The sequence below is a fragment of the Orcinus orca genome, chromosome 7 (assembly GCF_937001465.1).
Source record: "Orcinus orca chromosome 7, mOrcOrc1.1, whole genome shotgun sequence".
Lineage (NCBI taxonomy): Eukaryota > Metazoa > Chordata > Mammalia > Artiodactyla > Delphinidae > Orcinus > Orcinus orca.
Genome location: NC_064565.1, coordinates 63,730,182 through 63,738,588, shown reverse-complemented (window position 1 = coordinate 63,738,588; position 8,407 = coordinate 63,730,182).

The window sequence follows — 8,407 nt, the reverse complement described above, 5'->3', positions numbered from 1 at the left end:
TTGATAAACACGGACCCATCTCCTTGGGAGAATTTGCTAGGAATCGCCTGCTAGCCCAGTGGCCGGGGAGAGACCTGTCACCGAAGACGCTGACCCCGGGGTTTGGCTTTCCCGGCCCCAAATTAGTCGCCGCCTCAAAGCGCCTTGGGCGCAGGCTGTGTTCGCAGAGGACCGCGGTGCCCCTGCGTGGCCCAGCGTTCGCCTTCTCAGAAAGACTTGGACGGGGGCTAGGAGGGTAAACCTGGCCGCCCCCAGCGACCCTCGGTTCCTCCAAGCCAGACTAGGAGGTGATTTACTTATTCCTGGGACGAGGATTGCCTGCAGGGGGATTTAATGAGCCCTTTGGCGCGAACTGAGTCGAGACGGTGACCCCACTGTGTCCACCCCATGCCAAAACTGTTGGGGAACCTCGGGAGATCTCCTGCTAGGTTTGGCAGCTTTGGGGGTGGAGTGGGGGCTGGAGTTCTACTCTTGAGTAGAAGCTGCGGTAGGGCAGGGCTTGGCCTCAGATTTCTAAACCCAATCTCTCTCCCCTCTCCCTACGCAAGCAGCGCTGGTTTGCCGACCCTGATCTCGAGGCCTGACTCAAGTTCTCTCAGACAACAAAATCAGAGCCCCTGGGCAGAAGCCTTTGCGGGAGAAGCACGAGGGATTAAAACGGGTGTTCCACTGGGGCCTCGTTACATTCCATCCCCTCACCACCACTTTTTTTTTTTTTTAATCTTGGGCGGTTAACATTTAGGCGCTTTCCATTTGCCAGGTACTGTCAAAAGCACTTTTCACATAGTAACTCACTTAATTCTCACCCCACTCTTACGAGATAGTTTCTCTTATTATCTCCATTTTACTGGGCTGCGTGATGAACACTTTTTCTAAGTGGCAGACCAGAGTTCAGACCCGCGCTGCTCGGATCCTGTTTCTGATCTCAGCGACTGGACTAAGCTGTCACAGAGGCTAGGCCTCAAAGAGGGGTGTGTGAGGGTACGCGGGCAGCCCCATACAAGAGAGCTGCCCTCCGTAATGGGGGAGGGGGACGTCATGGGGCAGATCTGCTTTGGCGTTGACCAAACAAGAAGGAAGGACTCTAGCCTTCTTGAGCCGGCAGAAACCTGCGGCTCCGGGGACGGTAGCAGGGCCCGCGGAGGCGGTCTCGGGTGAGGAGGCCTATCCCTCACCACTCACGACCCCATTAGGGGGTCTATCCCAGGCAGGCCTTTTCCTTCTGTGGGCGGGTCCGCTTGGTGGAGGGCTGCCGGGATCGCCACTTTGAATCCACGAACTTCTGCTTTCTCAGGTTCAGCCCTGGCAGGGCGCTCGGCCCGGGGGACTCCGCGGCCGGAAGATGCCCACTCGGACATTCTCCGCTCCGTTTCGCACACGGAGCAGGAGGACCAGGCGAGAAGGCAGCTAAGGGTGGCCCGGGGTTTCTGCAAGGGCAGCCGGGGGCGGGGAGTAAAGCCCAGCGCTGGGGAAGACAGCTCCACAGGGGCGGGGTCTCCAAACCTGCTGCAGGGGTTGGGGGGGGGGTGACGCCCAGCTGGGTCTCGCTCCTCCCTACTCTCCTCGAGAGGGAGACGGAGCCTCTAGAGGAGGAGCCACGAGTGGTTCGCCGCCGCCGGCGCTAACCTAGGGAAACGTTGTTCCTGCGGTTTCCAAATGGGTTCGAACGAGGAACCAAGCTAGGAGACGCGAATGAGACCGGAATGAGGGGAAAAAAACTTCAAGGCTGCAGTCTCCGCAGCGACTGCTTGCACTTAGCCTTCAGCTGTATGACCCCCCCTCTCCCATTCATTCCGCCAAGGCTTGTCACCCCCCTGCTGACTGTCCCAGTCACCTGGGGCGGGGGCTGGTGCCTTGTAAAAGTTGATCACCACCACTCAGATGCCTGAGCCCAGGAATTGTGAGGGGCAGGCAACGTCTGTCCAGCTCCAGGACAGGCTACCTCTGATTGCATTGCGGACAGAGCTCTGCTGGCCCAATTGCAGGAGGCTCCCAGGGGAAAGTGAAGTGACCAGTTCAGGAAAGTGCTCAGGGGGCTCCCAGCCCCACCCACCTCCTCCCTGACCACCAGGCTGTCCAGAGAGAGGCCATGTGGAAGTTAGGTCTAGAGGGTCATTTAGGAACACCCCAATCAGCTTCTCGGGCCCCCCAACTCCTATTCACCCTGGGGTTACCTCCTCTGCCACCTCACCTTCTTTGATTTCTTCCTCTCCTCACCTCAGAGACTCCTGTGTTCTCCTCCCTTGGACTTGGATGTCCAGGCAGGGCAAGTGTTGGGTTCTTAGCTTGGGATCTGCACAGAACAGAAGCTCAGTAAACGTTGACTGAACAAATGAATAAATGATGGGGATGGAGAAGGGGCCAAATGCTCCTGAAGCGCCCAGGGCTGCTAATGGGAGGGATTGGGGGGGGTTGGTGGCGAGTAAAGTCTGGGTCAGGAAACATCTGCCTTAACTGTCACCCTTAATCGGAGGGCAAGGGATGGAGGGGCTCCCCAGAGGCAGTAACTTACACTCAGGGTTCAGTTGGGTGTGGTCCCCAACTGGGGTGCTGTGAGGGGGGTTTCGAAGGGACTGGGGGTTGAGGGGTGCTGGGCTTTCCTCTGGGCCTGGTTCTCCCCACATCCACCATCCAGAGCCCCAAATTCTCTGCAGCCTTCAATCCATCAAGAAACAACCTTCTACCCACTCCCTCCCTGTCCTGAAATGTAAAAGAAATGGTCTGGAGACTGCACAGGTCTTGTTGTCCCAGGTGGTCTCCAGATGAGAGAAAATGGGATGAGGGGGTAGAGGACAGAGCTTTCCTAGAAATTTGACCAGCATTCCAAGCAGAGAAAAGAGACTTAGGCACATGGAGTTGAAAGACCTGGACGCAGAGAGTCCCCTAGGACAGTAACAGATTGATGATGAAGTAGCTCTGAGGTCAGGTGGGGACAGCATCAGACTCAGGTACCCTAAGGCCCAAGGTAGGTCCAGGGCTGGGGATAAGGCTGGACAGAGCTGCAATCTGAAGATAGGTCTCTCAGGCAGCGGGCTCCAGGTCTTGTGGGGAGTGGCTCCTGGGGGCAGGGGTGGGGGAGGGAAGGGAGGATAAGGTTTGGGGGTGGACAGCTATTCTGGGCCTTGTCACCTGCAAGCCTCCCAACCTAAGGGCACTGTGGGGGAATCTTGCAGACTCAGGTTCTAACTGGCCTGCTCCCCTGGCAAGGGTCTTCTTCTCCTCCCACTGCTGATACTCCCCAAAAGTGAGAGGTTGTAGAGCCTAGTGGTTTGAATTCCCCCCTCTGTCACTCATTGGTGGTATGACCACAGGCAAGTTACTGGTCCTTTTTGTGCCTTAATTTTCTCATCCATAGAATAGGGATAGTCCTATTGTAATGGATTGTTGGGAAGATTGAGTTAATATGTGTAAAGCTCACACTAGACTAGGTAGGGCCTGTCATTGGAGTAAGTTCTGTGTGTTAGTCGTTTCCGTTAATAGGAAGGAGTGGGGAGTCTGTGGACCCGGACTTAATCCCTTCTTTGGCCACACTTCCTTGCTCACTGCTCTTTGAACTTCCAAGGCTGAAGCCAATCTGTGGAATGCTCTGCCCCAGAGCCTTACCAGGTCCAGGCCTAAGGTCAAGGAAAAAGGATCACCTACTTCTACTGGTGCCTGGGCCGAGTCAGGCAACCAGTAGGATGGGTGGGAGACACTAGGTGCAGCCTGCACTGCTTCCGGAAAAACAAAACAGAAGAAAAAAACCTTATCATGAGCATCACTGTGTCCTGCCTGGGCACCACGCTAGGCATGAGGAAACCGAAGGGAAAACAAGAGGAAAAAGTAAGTCTTTTACTTCATTTAATCCTCACAAGGATGCATTATGAACTATTATTCCTATTTTATAGCTGAGTAAACAGAAGCTGAAAGTGGTTAAGCAACTTGCCCAAGGTTATACGACTAAAACATACAGAGCAAAGATTAGAATCCACATGGGATGAGATGAGTCTGTCACTAGGCTGAGGTCCTCAGCAGAGTCCTGCCTCCCTTGCCCGGCCTTCTCCCCAGCAGAGTCCCTGGAAATGCTTCCTTTCGTTTGTTGCTGGTGACATGGGAGAACCAAAGGATCAGGGAGCCCAGTGGAGTCCTGCAGGCCACATTCTGCCTCCTTTACCAACAATCTCCACATCCTCTCTAAAATTAAAGCAGCGTGATGTCGGACTCTTCCCGGCTGGAGCTCAGGTAATTGATCTATTAACCTCTCTGCATCTCAGTTTTCTCTTCTGTAAAATGGATATAATATTAGACTTGTTTCATTTGGATTGTTGGAAGGCTTGTTCGAGAAAATAAAGCCTTTTAAAGTTTTCTGGGCACGAAGTCAGTGTTCAGTAAGTGATAGCCATTGTCGTTATTTTTCCTCTCATCCCTGGCGCCTGCAGGCAGGAGGGAAGGCCGGCTGGGCTGGAGATCCGGATTGGGCACTCTCAAGTGTGTGAGACTCTTACGTCTGTTTCCCGTCGGAGCCTCCATTGCTGATTTTGAAATGTACAGGCAGGACTGGGGCTGCGCTTGGTGACCGCACAGGGCGGGTGCGCAAGACCCAGCGGGCTACAGGGGCTTGGGGCTGCCGGCGCTAGCGACACGACAGCTGGATGGGCGGTCGTCCCATCAAGCGAAGGGAAGATATTCTTAAAGCACCCCGGCCCGAGGTGCGGGGTGGGGGTAGGCGGGCCCAAGCTGGGACTAGCGCTGTTCGCCCCGCCTCGGAAGCATCCTGAGAGCCGGCAGAAGCGGACCCCGACTGTCTGCCCTTGGGGAGCCCAATGCGAGTAATCCAAGGGGACCGGTGGGACGTGGGGAGAGTTCCAGGTGAGGCAGAGCTGCTTACCCAGGAGGCTGGGGCCACCAGCTGTGCCAGGCAAGTGCAGGTTTAAGCTTCTGGAATCTTCTGTGAAACCTTAGTTTACCCCGGAGGATTTAGGGACCTCCTTAGGAGACTCCTGAAAGCCTGCAGTCAGACTTGCTCCTGGTTGGCCTTAACGAAGTCCTACCTACAAGCGTCCCCTTAGTAGGTCGCTGGCGTTTATCATGGAGAGTGAACCCAGATGAACTCTGTGCATTAGAAACTTTCACACTTTGAAAATTGAGAAGTGGCAGGCCTCATTTGTGTTCCTGGAGTCCCTGCCGCCTCTTTGGCGGGTGACCGGCAGAACTCTTGACCTCTGCCCTCCACTTGCTGCGCAAACCTGAACTTTCCCCAGCTCGCGGGGGCCCGCGCGGTTTCTGAGAGCTGAGGGACAAAGGCGGCTGGCGAGTGGGGAAAAGATAGAGGCCCAGACCCTCAGAAACGTGGCCCTAAAAGTGGCGAGGTGCCCTGCTGAGAGGCCATTCTCCAACTGGTGCGCGCGGGTCAGGATGCAGGAGCCGGCTCGCGCCGCAAGGGTCTCACATTATCGCGAGGGCAGCGGCGAGGCCAGGCGCCCGGCGCGCGCAGACCCCTGCCTGATTGTCTCAACCCTTCCCGGCCGGCCGAGCCTGCCTCGCCGCAGCCTCGCAGGCCCGGAAGTGGGACAAGACCGCGGGGCCCGACCCTGGTGCTCCCGACGCGAAGAAGGTCCGTCCCTGCTGGCTTCTACTAGCTTCCGGACTCCTGGCGCCGGCGAAAATCACCGAGGGCTTCCCATCCCTCGCACAACTCTGTCCTTAGGCGTTAGCGGCCTAGTAGGGCCAGAGGATTTTTTTTTTTTTTTTAAGACAAAGGAAAGGAAAAGAAACGTGGGGTTTTGGCCTAGTGGTCACTCCTGGTCCCACAGCCACCTTCGGTTCTGTCTCTCTTTTTCTTTGAAGGAACAGAAGCTAAAGAAGGTCACAGACGCGCTCCTATCCTGTAGCAACCAGGGAACGTCAAGGTTGGGTCCGCAGCCGTGTACTCAGAGGCAGCCGAGGGCTTGTTGGGAGCGGCCCTGGACTTTGCGCCTTTCGCAACTGACTCAGTTGCGCAGCGAGGGTCGGAGGAGCAGTATCGGCCAGTGGCGCCGAGTGAGGATGTGGTCTCGGCAGCGGCCCAGGCAGGGCCGAAAAGGAGCCCCGGGGCAGGGCTGGCCCCGCGACGAGCTGGGCGGGGAGCGCCCGCAACGTTTTCCCGGTGGTAAACGCGCCAACCTCTGGCCCCGCAGGCCTGGTACCCGTGAACGGGGACTGGCGGTTAGAAAAGCTTTCCCGGGGATGCCCGGAAACATCCGGAGATTTTCTGCGAAGTGTTGGCCCCTCAGACGTTGCTCTAAGGAGAGCGGGGCCTCACGTTTCCAAAGAGCCGGACACTGGAGGGGTTTTTCTGTAACGCGCCACCGCTTTCTAATGGGCGGACCTGAACGTCACACAGCCCCAAGGGCCTCCGTTTTTGTGGGCGGGCAGATGCGTCCACCCGCGCCTTCCACCGCATGGCAAAGTGTCAGTAGAAGTTGGGACTCTGGCGACGCCCAGGGTCTCCGTCTAGCTGCTTTTCTAAAGTTCATTAGTAAACGAAGACTTGGACTATTGAAGCTCAAGTCCCCGAAAGAGCGCCTGCCCCTGGGGTGCGCCCCCTCCCCCTCCGTCTTCCTCCCTCCGCCTTCTGCCCCACCATTAGTGGCGGCGCTAAGATCCTTGTACCAAATCCAGGCCAGCACTACGGAGAGCTCTAGTGAAACAGCGTGGGCTTGAGAGGGGCCCCGGGGAACCCCTTGGGCAAGTCTGCAGCTCCCGCCTCCACCTGCATCATTTATTTGCTCTGAGACCTTGGGTAAGTTACTAGACCTTTCTTTGTGTCCTTTGTATAATGGGGATAAATAACCGTCCTACCTCGGGGGGGGGGGGTGTCCTAAGGATTTCACGAGTTATTTCATGTCACACAAAAAGTAGTGTGGGGCTTGCTTTTAGAAGGCATTCCATAAAGCACACCTCAGCGCAAACCCAAGATCCTCTCTCTCCTACACTAACACACAGGCAGGATGAGACCCAGTGGACTCAGGATCTGTGGATATGAAATGCTGCAGAGGAGTGGGTGCTCAAAAGTAGGCCAGTGGGCTTAAAAATGCCAGGCCTGCATTGGCTGAAGCGATTTGAGAAAAATTCCTTTCCACTTCCATAACTCAAAGGGCCAGGTTTGCAGTCTTCCCTGGTGGCACAGGGGTTAAGAATCCGCCTGCCAATGCAGGGTACACAGGTTCGAGCCCTGGTCCGGGAAGATCCCACAGGTGGCGGAACAGCTAAGCCCATGCGCCACAACTACTGAGTGTGCGCTCTAGAGCCCATGCTCTGCAACAAGACAAGCCACCGCAATAAGCCCACGCACTGCAATGAAGAGTAGCCCCCGCTTGCAGCAACCAGAGAAAAGCCCGTGCGCAGCAGTGAAGACCCAACACAGACACACACACAAAAAAGTCCCAGGTTTGTGCCTTTCAGCTCCCTGTTTGTTGTGAAACCCCTCCTTCCCACCCCCACCCCTGCCTGTCTTAAAAGTTAAGGCAACATTTGCCACTCCCACCTTCCAGAGACCCATTTCCAAGGGCAAAGAATAGCAATGGACAAATTTCTCTTTCTAGGTAGCCCAGTGAAAATAATGCGGGCTTAGAAGTAATCTGTCTTCTGACCTCTGCCACTCTACAATGTAATGGATTCTACACTCTTTGATTCTTAATCTCCTCATCTGTAAAATGGGGATGATAGTAATAATGCTTCTTTAAAGGATCTTTGTGAATGTTAAAGGAAATAATCTATTTGAAGAATTTTACACTGGCAACCCAGGAGGATAGAGCCAATAATTCACTAAAAACAATAACACCAACAATAACCACCCCCCCACAACAAAACCTAAGCAAAGAGGAGAGACCCCACAAGACATACATTTCCACTACAGGCTGATTAGAGCTTATTTTCATTCAGGTTGAGCTCAACAGAAGAAAAGGTTCAACCCAGTTTCAGGGAAGGGGTTCAGGACACTCATGTGAGAAGGGACAACTGTGCCCAGTTTGCCACTTTAAAATTCAAGACAGGTCCCCATCAAGCCGAGGGATATTTTTCTGTAAACACATCTTAGTTTCTCCAGTATCAATGTAGGAAATTGTCATGTATTAGAGGAGGGCTGCAGATAAAACACAAACATTATATAACTGCAGAGTTACTCCAGATATGCTGAAGTATACTTTTAAAACAGGGAGAAAACCCAGAACTATTTTTTTCTCATGCTGTCAACTATAGAAGTGAATATTTGTATTGCTTCTCATTTTAATGTCTCTTTCCCCCACATAAATATATATCTATTTTTTTATTTATATATGTGAAAATTTCCACTTTGTGTGAAGGGTTTTTTAATTAATCAAATCGTTGAACTTTTAAATTCATGGGTTCTATTCAAAATCAGAGATAACAAAGATTTTTTTCTCTGTTC